The sequence below is a fragment of the Atheta coriaria genome, unplaced genomic scaffold (assembly GCF_025399875.1).
Source record: "Atheta coriaria isolate IRGN ID8LTWV9N9 unplaced genomic scaffold, Caltech_Dcor_3.1 hic_scaffold_5_pilon, whole genome shotgun sequence".
In the NCBI taxonomy this organism is placed as follows: domain Eukaryota; kingdom Metazoa; phylum Arthropoda; class Insecta; order Coleoptera; family Staphylinidae; genus Dalotia; species Dalotia coriaria.
In genome coordinates, this window is record NW_027045447.1 from 11,183,781 (window position 1) to 11,194,969 (window position 11,189).

At 37.2% G+C, this 11,189-nt stretch overlaps 1 long non-coding RNA gene across 3 annotated transcripts in view; it reads right to left on the reverse strand.

The window, feature by feature from the left end:
- Positions 1-10,928, reverse strand: part of LOC135791623 (uncharacterized) — an 87,178-nt gene extending 76,250 nt beyond the window's left edge. The window contains exons 1-2 of one of the 3 annotated variants that reach the window (XR_010548093.1): positions 10,821-10,928; positions 9,883-9,999 (exon numbers count right to left, since the gene is read on the reverse strand). This is a non-coding gene — a long non-coding RNA (uncharacterized lncRNA). Of the gene's footprint in view, positions 1-9,877; positions 10,000-10,371; positions 10,478-10,820 lie in introns of those variants that run through there. The other 2 variants (XR_010548091.1, XR_010548092.1) reach the window with 2 other exon arrangements.
- Between the last annotated feature and the right edge of the window lie 261 nt (positions 10,929-11,189).

The following is an 11,189-nucleotide window of genomic DNA, read 5'->3' on the forward strand; positions in this document are numbered from 1 at the left end:
CCTTCCACACGTCCTGCAGAGCCGCACATTTTGCAAACACAACATGTTTGTCTACGCGTATCACATCATCGCGCCGGCTGAAATCAATGGGTAATAAAGTTGCATTGTTAAATCGTCAAAAGTTGCCATGTTCGTGTTACAGCTTAACAATGCAGCAAGATTTAATTTTGATTTGCTTATTATCATTTGCTTCATAAACTCTTCTATTACGAGACAGCGAAATATTTTGTATTTTGAGTTTATTTGTTTGTCTTTGTTGAAAGTAAAATTTAAATTTTTTTTCTTCTGATGTGGTGAATAATGCAGACACGTGCATGAGCATCTAACTAGGTTTACGTGTCCGGATGACTTGTCGAAGAAGCAAAAGAAAAAGCATTCTTGAAACTTTTTCATTATTCAAAACACTTTGCAGCAAGTTTTCCATTCTGCGCTTCACGTTTCTGCATCTCACGTTGTGCGTCATGCAGCAAACACGAAAATTCACATTGCGGGTGCGTTTTCTTGTTTGCGTCCTAGCAACTTTTCAGTTTCTGTTGGCTTCCGTTTTGCTCTGGCGTCGATTTGAATAATAAGCAAAAGTGGCGCGACGCTTTTTTAAACACCGTGCGTGTGAGGTGAAGAGAAGTCAAGAGAATGCGCGCCATCCACCATCTTTTCAAGTGCGGGGAGGCAGAGAGCCAACTCTCGAGAACGCCTTTATCAAATCAATCTTTCGGAAAGCGGCGCAAAAGTGCTGACTGCGCCGAGCGTCCATAATGCGCACTGAAAGAACCCTTGTGCCTTGTGCATCTTCGCACCGCCGCCACAAAAGCCGAGAGGGACGGCGGGTGGTGGAAACATGTGAGCGAGATTTGAGTAGCCGGCGGCAAATCTCGCACAATAGCCGCCTTTGTCGCGACCGCCGCACCTCAGCCACGTTGTTGCGGAATATCCTAAATATTCAAGCTGTTAAATGAACATGAAAAATATACAGAGTGACAAATACACATAAATCATAATAATAAAAATATATCCACTAAAACTAAACAAAAACGATAAATATTAAAATATTTTTGCAATTTTTTAAAGTTTTTTGTAATTTTTTCAAAAATTTATTCGAATTTCTATAAAAAATCACAAAAAAATATTTTGGCATAATTTTTCAAAATCGCCCGTTATACACCCCCGCATTTTATAAGTTAAGCATATAATAGGAATACAAGCAATGGAAAACCTTGGAAGGCTGTAGCAGTAACGGCGTAACGGCCGTACAAGTACGCGATATTTTGGTGCTTATCTCTCCTAGGACGAAGGATAAATATATGAGAAAATATGTGCCGGAGGGCCTATCCGTTCTAAAGTGGCCAGCGCTCGACTGCCACCCCCTTCTAACTTCTTTATATCTCGTACACTCGAATTTTATGTCTTCTTTATCCGTTTTAATGGCGGCACTCTCATTTAAATAATAGCCTGCGCCTTTTTTTGTATTATTTTCATATCCGGGAGCTGGAATCGCCAAAACAACCTTTCAGATTAGATGGATCTAAACGTTTTCGAGGGGTAGCAAAACAAAAAAAAATTATGGATAGCTCCATGAACACAAATTAAGATGAGCAAGAAAATGAAGTCATTTTTGAGGATAACAAGACTTAAATTTGCATAAAACAAACAAGATTTTGAAGGTTCCTCTTATTATACACTTCCGGAAATGATACAAAAAGTAATTCATTACAAAATCATGAATTTAGACAAAAGTTTTGATTTTTTTTTTACTAAAATCGAAAGTTATTAACCCGTTAGTAATGTTTTCATTAGGTCAATGTGCACGGATCCGTAAAGAGCAGTTTCTGGCAAACGTCGGTGATTTTAATCACGATCAGAAAGGGTAGTTACATAACGATAATGATTGCGGCATGACCGCCACGCGTCCTGTCTTTTCGTTGCCCGCAGGTCGTCCCGACCGATACGTGCGTGAATGTCGAACGCATCCTCGCCCGTCATCCCATCATCCCTTCGCAAACGCCAAGCACGTAGAAAACTTTACACCGAACTAATTAATTACGCATATAATTTAAATATACGACCACCACTACATGTCTATGTGTGTGTGTGTGGATGAGGGTAGAAGATGGTTGGAAGAGTAGGAATGAAGGTATTAGTAGGTTGGTGAAAGTTAACGTTCCGGATGGCACCGGTTTGCATGCTTGGTGGCAGCGCGCGGTGTGGAAATGGTGGAGGCGCCGGGCGACGTTCACAACTTTTATCTGCAATATGCTCACGGCGTATTCGAACAGGAATTCACGCCCTAATAAATTATTCCCAAACTTCTAAGTACGTAATTTCGTCCCGGACGCCAAAAATTAAGACCGGATTTTTTAAATCATTTATACACTGCGTAGTTTACTCGTAAACCAAACAAATATCCATTGAATGAAAACATCATCTCAATCCAATATCAATATTTAGGAGCGTCTATGTTTTCCATAACAATAGATTACCCCCGAAATGCGGGCAGCAAACAACACGCAAAAACCGCCCCGGAAAAACGAAAAGCACCCTCGGAAAAATACCACCGCTATCAGCCGCCATCGAATTTACATCCCCTATACGCCATTGTGCCGGTGGTGTATTGTGTTGTTATTTCTTTGCGATTTTCCACTCTCCACCACTTCCACACTGCTGACACACTGGCATACATATCTGTAGCACACTCGCCCCCGGTGCTCTTCAACCCCTAAAGTACCCGGGCACAATCTAAACGCACCGAATGTTGCGAATGCGACTGAGGATGAGAAGAGGTGCAAGGAGGGGTGTAAACATGTGCGTGTGGCGGGCGCATGGATTGGGGGTGCGCTTTATTGCCATAAAGCTTTCCCAAATGGGCGCGAAATTATTCATCGCGGGCGCGTTTTAAAGCGGGCGGCGGCGTTCAGCACATCGACGAGTAACGCAAATAAAATAAACAAACATTGGCTGTGAAATTGTTATAGTCAGGAAACAAAGAAACACAAAATCAAACATTTTGGAAGAAAATTTTAAGTTTTTATCGAAAATATTTAAAATTTTGATGTTTTTCTTTTAAATAATACTTAATAATAAACTAGTGCTTCAATAATGTTCCGCTGGTATTAATAGTGGGCTTAATTAGCAAGCACATTATTAAATCAATATACAATAAGATTGCTACCGTGCAATGCCAACTCGCGCACCTTCGGCACGCTGTATTAGGTTTAATTAAGCCGCGTCGCGGCGCTCGCGATGCATTACGACTTCACGTTGAATCAGATCGTTGTCGCCGAGAGATATGAATGCATCCCGAACGGCAATAATGCACTAGTCCGCCCGGAGACGCACCGACAGTGTAACTTAATTACTCAGCGTTAATTGTCGGCCCCGGCGCGCATTATGTTGATTTAAGTTGTGTAAGCAACCGTGTAATCAAACTACAATGTCTAATTTATATATGTAATTAGAAAATAATACCATGCATATTTTATTTTCCATTTTATTGCAATTTACAACATGAGAAATAAATTTTGAAAAATTTTTCGAATAAATAACACAATTTCTTATATATTTAGTCAAAAAGGTATTTTTGCAGTCAGATTAATGTAAATTGTTATTTGTTTCATTTTCCAACCTTAATATAATTTTCTTTGGCAAAGTACATTGACCTTTTCATTTTTTCTTTCTCTAAGGATTCGTCTTTTTAAATAATAATTTTATCGACAGTGAAAAGACGCGTTGATGGAGCGTAAAAAGTAAAAAAAAGTCAAATATATTTATAAGGTGCGCCGCGCTGCTTATTGAAGAGATGAGCGCGAAACCCTTTTGGGACTCTGCGCTACCGACTGAAACCCTAAAGGCGCACCTTTGCCCCCTTCGACGTCTGTTAACCAAAACGCTTTTCTACATTTTCCGCAATTTCTACATGTGCTCAACGCTGGTGAAAAGTCTTATCTATATTGGGCGCACAGGCCTCTTCCACTGGCGGCCCAAAAAAAGCGTTATCTGCCGGTGCTAGGGACCCAAATTGCGTCTCTGATGAAACTTATATTCATACACGCCCTACGAATTGCCAACGTGTGGTTTTTTTTCTTCTTCGTCTACTTGTGGTGTGGCTCAGGTTTGCTGCGTAAATGCAGTATAGCAACAGGAATGACGCCTTGTGTCTACGTCTCCAACCCAGTCCGGGCGGGCATATATGTAGGTGCTTTATGTCAGTTGAACCGCACTCGTGCTGAACAGCTGAATATTCCGTCCCTCGAAATTACACGTATTATATCAACCGAAAAGCCCAAGCGCCGCATGAAAATACCAATTTTCTATGGGGGCGTTTATCCGCTTCTATCCCTCGCACTCCCAGATGGGTTCTTTCTTGCCAGGCGGAGGAAAATCCTTTAATTTTCGTGGCTGCGGCAAAATTTTTGATTTCGCGTCGAGTATTCGTTTCGTTTCATATTTTTGAAAGGTTTAATTTAATTTTGGCTTTGAACCGAGCGCAATTTGCTTAAAATGCTTAATTTTATTTTACACAACCCAAAGAGAACAATAGAAATTATACTAAAAACATTTTTTAAATTAATTTCTTTTTTTTTCTCTAAAAATTTGATGTTAATAATTATAATCACGCTTAGATCTGACTATGAATGATAGTTAGACATTGTTCAACATTACTTAATGCTAATAGTTTGTAGGTAATGCGAGTAACAGTAGTATTACACTGTGCATCACGTCGTTAGGATTAATGCCGACGCAAGATGCAATAACATAACAATAACGTGCATTATACATATTATAGTCGTGCGGTTGCGCCCACCCCTTTCGCGCTGTAAATACGTCGTAAACGTATCGCGTTTCCGCGACGATTCAATTCACGCCCGAGAATACGAATATGTAGCAAGTAACGGATTTCACAATGTGTCAAATCCAATACTTACTGTCCAGTTGTACAATAAATTAATATATGTTAATATTATATTAAGTATCAAGTGGAATAAAGTACTTTAGTCACGATTTTAGCCATCCGTATTTAAAGTTCAACTTTTTGTGTCGCAAAACCGTAAAAAATTATTTAAATAATTTATTTAGATGTTTCTAGTATTTTAAAACAAAAAATGAAAGGAGTTGTCTAATTATATTTTCAACCTAATTAAAGTTGTAAGTTTATACCAATTAGTAACCCCACGAAGAAAATTACATTACAGCAAGCAAAGTAAGTGAAGAAAACCGCACGGTCAAGGTTGGCATTTCGTTTGAGTTAATTAACAAAACTAAAAGCGTCGAATTCACGTCAAACTTTGCATGCTCTCCGGAGCGCGTCGACTTTTACACTAATTAGGAACTTTAATAAATATCTAGTCATCACATTTCTGGCAAATAAAGTTACTGAGGCCAAGGTTCAAAATTTTACTCTCTGGACAAATAAAACTTAGAAATTTTATTTCTGTTTTTTAATTCTCTTAACCTGTGTCACAGATAAATATTGTGATCTTGTTCCTGGTCGTAGAAAATCTAGTCTACGATGTTCCTGAGCTTACGAGACGTCTGGGACGCCTGTTATAATTATGTTATTATTCAAGTGTTATTGCAACACTTTGCGAAACTTTGCGCGCTGGAACGTGCGCGGCGGTAAATTCGCGCGGATCGTAATAGTAATTCGCAAAACTCATCATGCGACTCGGTAATTCAACGAAACTCGAAGCGCGCGAGCCCGCGAACGTTACGACCGCGCTTAATATCAACGATCTGGTAGTTTGCCACTTGTTCGTGCATAATCGTTTGTAATATGTTTTGAGCAAAATCTGCCAACCAACCAAACGAAAAAAATGTTATTTACCAAAATACAAAACAATCCTTCACATCAAAATTTGAAATTAATAAAAAATTGAACAAATTACTTTATCAACTTTAGTAAAACTGGGTCAAAGAATATAAAAGCATATTAAAAGTATATAAAAGCCTACAAATTGCTTTCAACCTTTGACTCTGCCATGAACAATGAGACGAGGTGAAACTTGCGTAAACTTTCGATATAAATTATTTCATAATAAAACGTCGACGATTAGAATTTTAATGAAATCAACTCGAGGGCAAGCCAGACAAGGTAATAACCGCGGCGCGGCGACATTAAAGCGGCTTGTAATTGCCGGCAGCGCATCCAGGTCTCCTCTTTACCGCGTTTAGAAACGTCGATTCGTTTCATTATGTCCCTGCGCAGCTGTAAAATCAAAGTAGCAGCAAGCAGCATTGAGAGCTCATCAATAAACTAAGCGCACGCGTTTTGAGCATAGTTTTAAGTTTTAACTGCTTTGACAAAAGCGGTAATAACTAAAGTTTCATCATTTTCGCATTGACTATTAATCAAAAATTGCTGGAAATTACTTAAATTATGTGATAGGCATTTATGAAAGTGGTAGGATATATTAAGTTGGTAAAACTTAATTTTACCCAACGTTAAACATTTATTTGAGTTGGAAAATCGAGTGTTTTATAAAATAATAAATATAATAATTTTTATCGACGATTTTCGATAATTAATATCTCTTAAACTAAAAAAGATAGCAACCAACGAATTGCTGATTATGAAAAATTGGAAAATTCTCTATGAGATAAAAATATAAAATAACTATATTTCTTACAGTAACGGGTTGAAAAACGCGACTAAAAGTGCTAAAAAGTGACATTTTTCAATTTTTGCTCATTTTCTTCAATCACGAATATCTCGTAAACTAAAAGAGATAATTAAGATCTGATCGCGGCGTTTTAATCTACGGACTATTCTCTATCAGATAGGATAGTTAAAACGGAAATCCGAGAGATGAAATTTTCATTCTTAAGAAAAAAATTGCCAAGGGGGGGTGCTTGATACTTTTTTTCGACGATTTTCAAAAATTAATATCTCTTAAACTAAAAGCGATAGCAACCCACCAATTGCTGATTATGAAAGATTGGAAAATTCTCTATCTGATACAAATATAAAATGACTATATTTCTTACAGTAACATCTCGAAAAATGCGACTAAAAGTGCAAAAAAGTGACATTTTTCAATTTTTGCACCTTTTTTTCAATCGCGAATATCTCGTAAACTAAAAGAGATAATTAAGATCTGATCGCGGCGTTTTAATCTACGGACTATTCTCTATCAGATAGGATAGTTAAAACGGAAATCCGAGAGATGAAATTTTCATTCTTAAGAAAAAAATTGCCAAGGGGGGGTGCTTGATACTTTTTTTCGACGATTTTCAAAAATTAATATCTCTTAAACTAAAAGCGACAGGAACCCACCAATTGCTGATTATGAAAGATTGGAAAATTCTCTATCTGATAGAAATATAAAATGACTATATTTCTTACAGTAACATGTCGAAAAATGCGACTAAAAGTGCTAAAAAGTGACATTTTTCAATTTTTGCTCATTTTCTTCAATCGCGAATATCTCGTAAACTAAAAGAGATAATTAAGATCTGATCGCGGCGTTTTAATCTACGGACTATTCTCTATCAGATAGGATAGTTAAAACGGAAATCCGAGATGCAGCCCCCGCCCGCCGGCTCTCTGGTCACCACCCAAACCGCCACGCGTTAAAACCTCCACCGGATGGCTAAAATATATGCAAAATGACTATATTTGCTACAACATGTCGAAAAAATGCGACTAAAAAATGCTAAAAGTGACATTTTTCAATTTTGCTCATTTTCCAACGCGAATAAATATCCTTCGTAAAACTAAAATATAATTTAAGATCTGATCGCGGCGTTTTACCCATGCGGATTATTCTCTACCAGATAAAGCAGTGAAAACGAAATCTACAGCTGAAATTTTCATTCTAAGAAAAATTGCCAAGGGGGTGCTTGATACTTTTTTCGACGATTTCAAAAAATTAAATATCTCTTAAACTAAAAGCGATAGCAAACTCACCAATTGCTGATTATGGTATTTGAAAATTTCTATCTTTATGCTGTGATATAAAATGACTATTTACAGTAATATGTCGAAAAATGCGAATTGCGCTAAAAAGTGACATTTTTTCTCAATTTTTTGCTCATTTTCAATCAAGTAGAACACCAAAACTGAAAGAGATATTTAAGATCTGATCGCGGTGCCTTCACCTTACGGACTATTCTATCAGATAGGATAGTTAAAACGGAAATCCGAGAGATGAAATTTATTCTTAAGAAAAATTGCTAAGGTGTTTACGTTTTTTTCGACGATTTTCAAAATTAATATCTCTTAAACTAAGCGATACAGGAACCCACCAATTGCTGATTATGAAAGATTGGAAAATTCTCTATCTGATAAATATAAAATGACTATTTACAGTAAATATGTCGAAAAATGCGACTAAAAGCGCGGCAAAAGTGACATTTTTCAATGTCGCTCATTTTCTAAATCGCGAATACCCTGCAAACTAAAAAGAGGAGAAAGGAACGAATCGCAAAGCTCCAATATATACCTCAAATGAAAATGTTTAATGCAAAATATTTAAAATATATTTTTGTTTGCTAAGATATCAAGAATACATTAAAAATAAGCAATCTGAAAATCAAATCTGCACAAGACGAAAATCGAGGTGCCTCTCTCTATATCACAATGCCTGGCACTAAAAAATGGTCCCAAAGCCTAAAAAGGGATTACGTACAAAATTGCTGAATCAGGTCATCTCCTAAGAAAGCAGCCTCCCTCATAATTGGCCCTTTGGTACCTAATATGACTACCCAAACCTAGATTCCTCAAAATGAAAATGTACTACTACTTGTAAAGACATCCGGCGTTTTAAAATGCCGGTGGACTATCCTGACCAAGGATCTAAAACCTGTGTGTGTGTGTGTGTGTGTGTGTGTGTGTTCTTCTGGCTGCCTCATACAGCAAAAGTTCGCGCATGCGCCGTGTCAGAGGCACTCCAAGACTACCTCCGTCCAGGCCTTTCACTACACCCTACCTCTTTATATCCGGCTCCTAGAAACTGGGATCCTACGACTAGTTTCTCAGGAGGAAGCGTCGATTATTTTATCCAAACTTGGGTCCAACCACTGGTAGGTTGCTTGTAGTGGACTCACCATCATATGCCCTATTGGAATGGAATTGGAATGTCTTTGATGGTCTACAGTGTTTAACGAACACTTTAAAAGCCGGAGGCGGATTATTATGACACGATACTGATTCGGATTTCATTACTATACGCGGCACGCACTCGTTTTGTCGGAAATACGGAAAAAAATTAAAACTTGACTAAATCGCACTATTGTCCTTCGATTCACCTTGACTGCAAGTCAGGAGACTTGGCCGCGAATTGATAACAGTTTAAGAGAACCGCGACGCGACCCGCACTCGATGAGTATTTCGTTACACCTCTCCAGGTCTACCGATATTAGTGTAAAATCTGCACTACCTGCAAAGTAAATAAATATTAGAGAGAAATGAGGGGGTCAGGATTAGGAGATCTATTAATTTGAATGGAACTTTTTTTGTTGCGATAATTTTTGAAAATGAAACTAAAATGTATCTTTGAATATAGGAATCCAATACAAACTAATGTAGTAAAAGTAATTTCAAAAGAATAATGAGTATATGATATTAAAGGTATGAGGAGAATAATGCTCCAGAGAAAAAAGGTCCTGAAAACAAATATTAATTAATACATAACCGGTAATCGAACGCGCCCGAATTACAAACATTTTCAACCAAAATCGAATATAAACCTGAAATACAAGCAGAAAGAACAATCAATACATATTAAAAACATTTGTGGTTTCTGAAAATAATAATAAAATAATAATTTGCGTTGGTATTACCTTCTGCCTGTTTTAACGCGCACTTCACTTCACTTCACTTCACTTTATTTTAAATAATTATTTGAATTGCAATAAAGTAGGGATATACCAAAAAAAAAAATACCTTACGTGTACTAAAGAATTTCCTGTACATTAAGAATCTTCAATCCTTTCCTTTCTACCATTTTTAGTTTGTGAGATACCCGCAGTTGAAATATTGATCGAAAATGCTTTTTTTTTTTAAATCTACAAATACACAGTATTAATATACGAATAAAGTTAAAGTGTTAAAAATATTTATATATTGCAAAGTTTTAGTTAGCGTGTCACTTTATATAAAAATCTTAAAATATTTACATTAATAAAATACATCGCGCCTAGTTCTTTTACTTATTGTATTATATTGCAACGAAGTCAAGATAGAAGAATGTGAAAAGTAAACAAACAACTGATAGCACGCGCCGATCGCGCTCACCTTGTCAATGTAACAGAGGTCAGTGTAGCCGAATTACATACGAATACAATGTATTTTAATACATGCGAAATATTTCAATATTTGTTAAAAATAGTTAAAAATAAATTTATAAGTCCGAAAGTATTAATTATGTGGAATTATACCTGTTACTGCAATTAGTACTGAGTTGCACTTGATCACTATAATATTCTGAAAATTACTTTTATTTTCAGTGATTTTATCGTTGAGCTGTACGCGACACTCGAAGTGGTAACCGACTGAGAGTCGCGTCACTGCGCGAAGCGTAATGCGCATCTCTGCCAGCGCAGTGCAAACGTTAAAATCAAAACATTCGCGTCTTGTTTTGTTTTCATACATTCGCACCGATTGAAAGACAGCCAATAACAAAAAAGACCGCATTACTGATAAGACGCCGAGTCTCACGCAGAAATGCAGTGTATTCACACAAAGATTACATCTATTCGCGTTAGTAAACAACCAGGCCATAACATACACAACGTTATGCATGCCATGTTTGGTTCCGAAATATGTATTTTTTTATTACGAACCACGAATTTGCGATTTATGAAGTATAAATTATGAGAGGTCTTACTTATTCCTACGATCGATATTGAGTTGCACTTGATACCACTAATTTGCTATGAATTTGTTTAATTTTCGGCATTTTTTGGTGCAGAGACGCCTGTCGCACTGATCGCTGCAGAACTGAAAGACTAAATGACCGTTGAACGCTCGCTGCGCTCGAATGCAAGGTCGCAAAAACCTGCGCACACGATGCGCAGACGAATTGTTTTAAAAGATTCAAAATTTTGAATTCCTGATACTATTTTCGTCTGATTCTCTCGCAGTGCAGTGTTCTGAAGGTTTCACTTCACCCCGTGACTAAAATCCGTGATCAAAGTACTTTACTCACGGTCCACGGTCGGCCAGTGTTTAAAATATCACTTTATGTGCCTTAAAA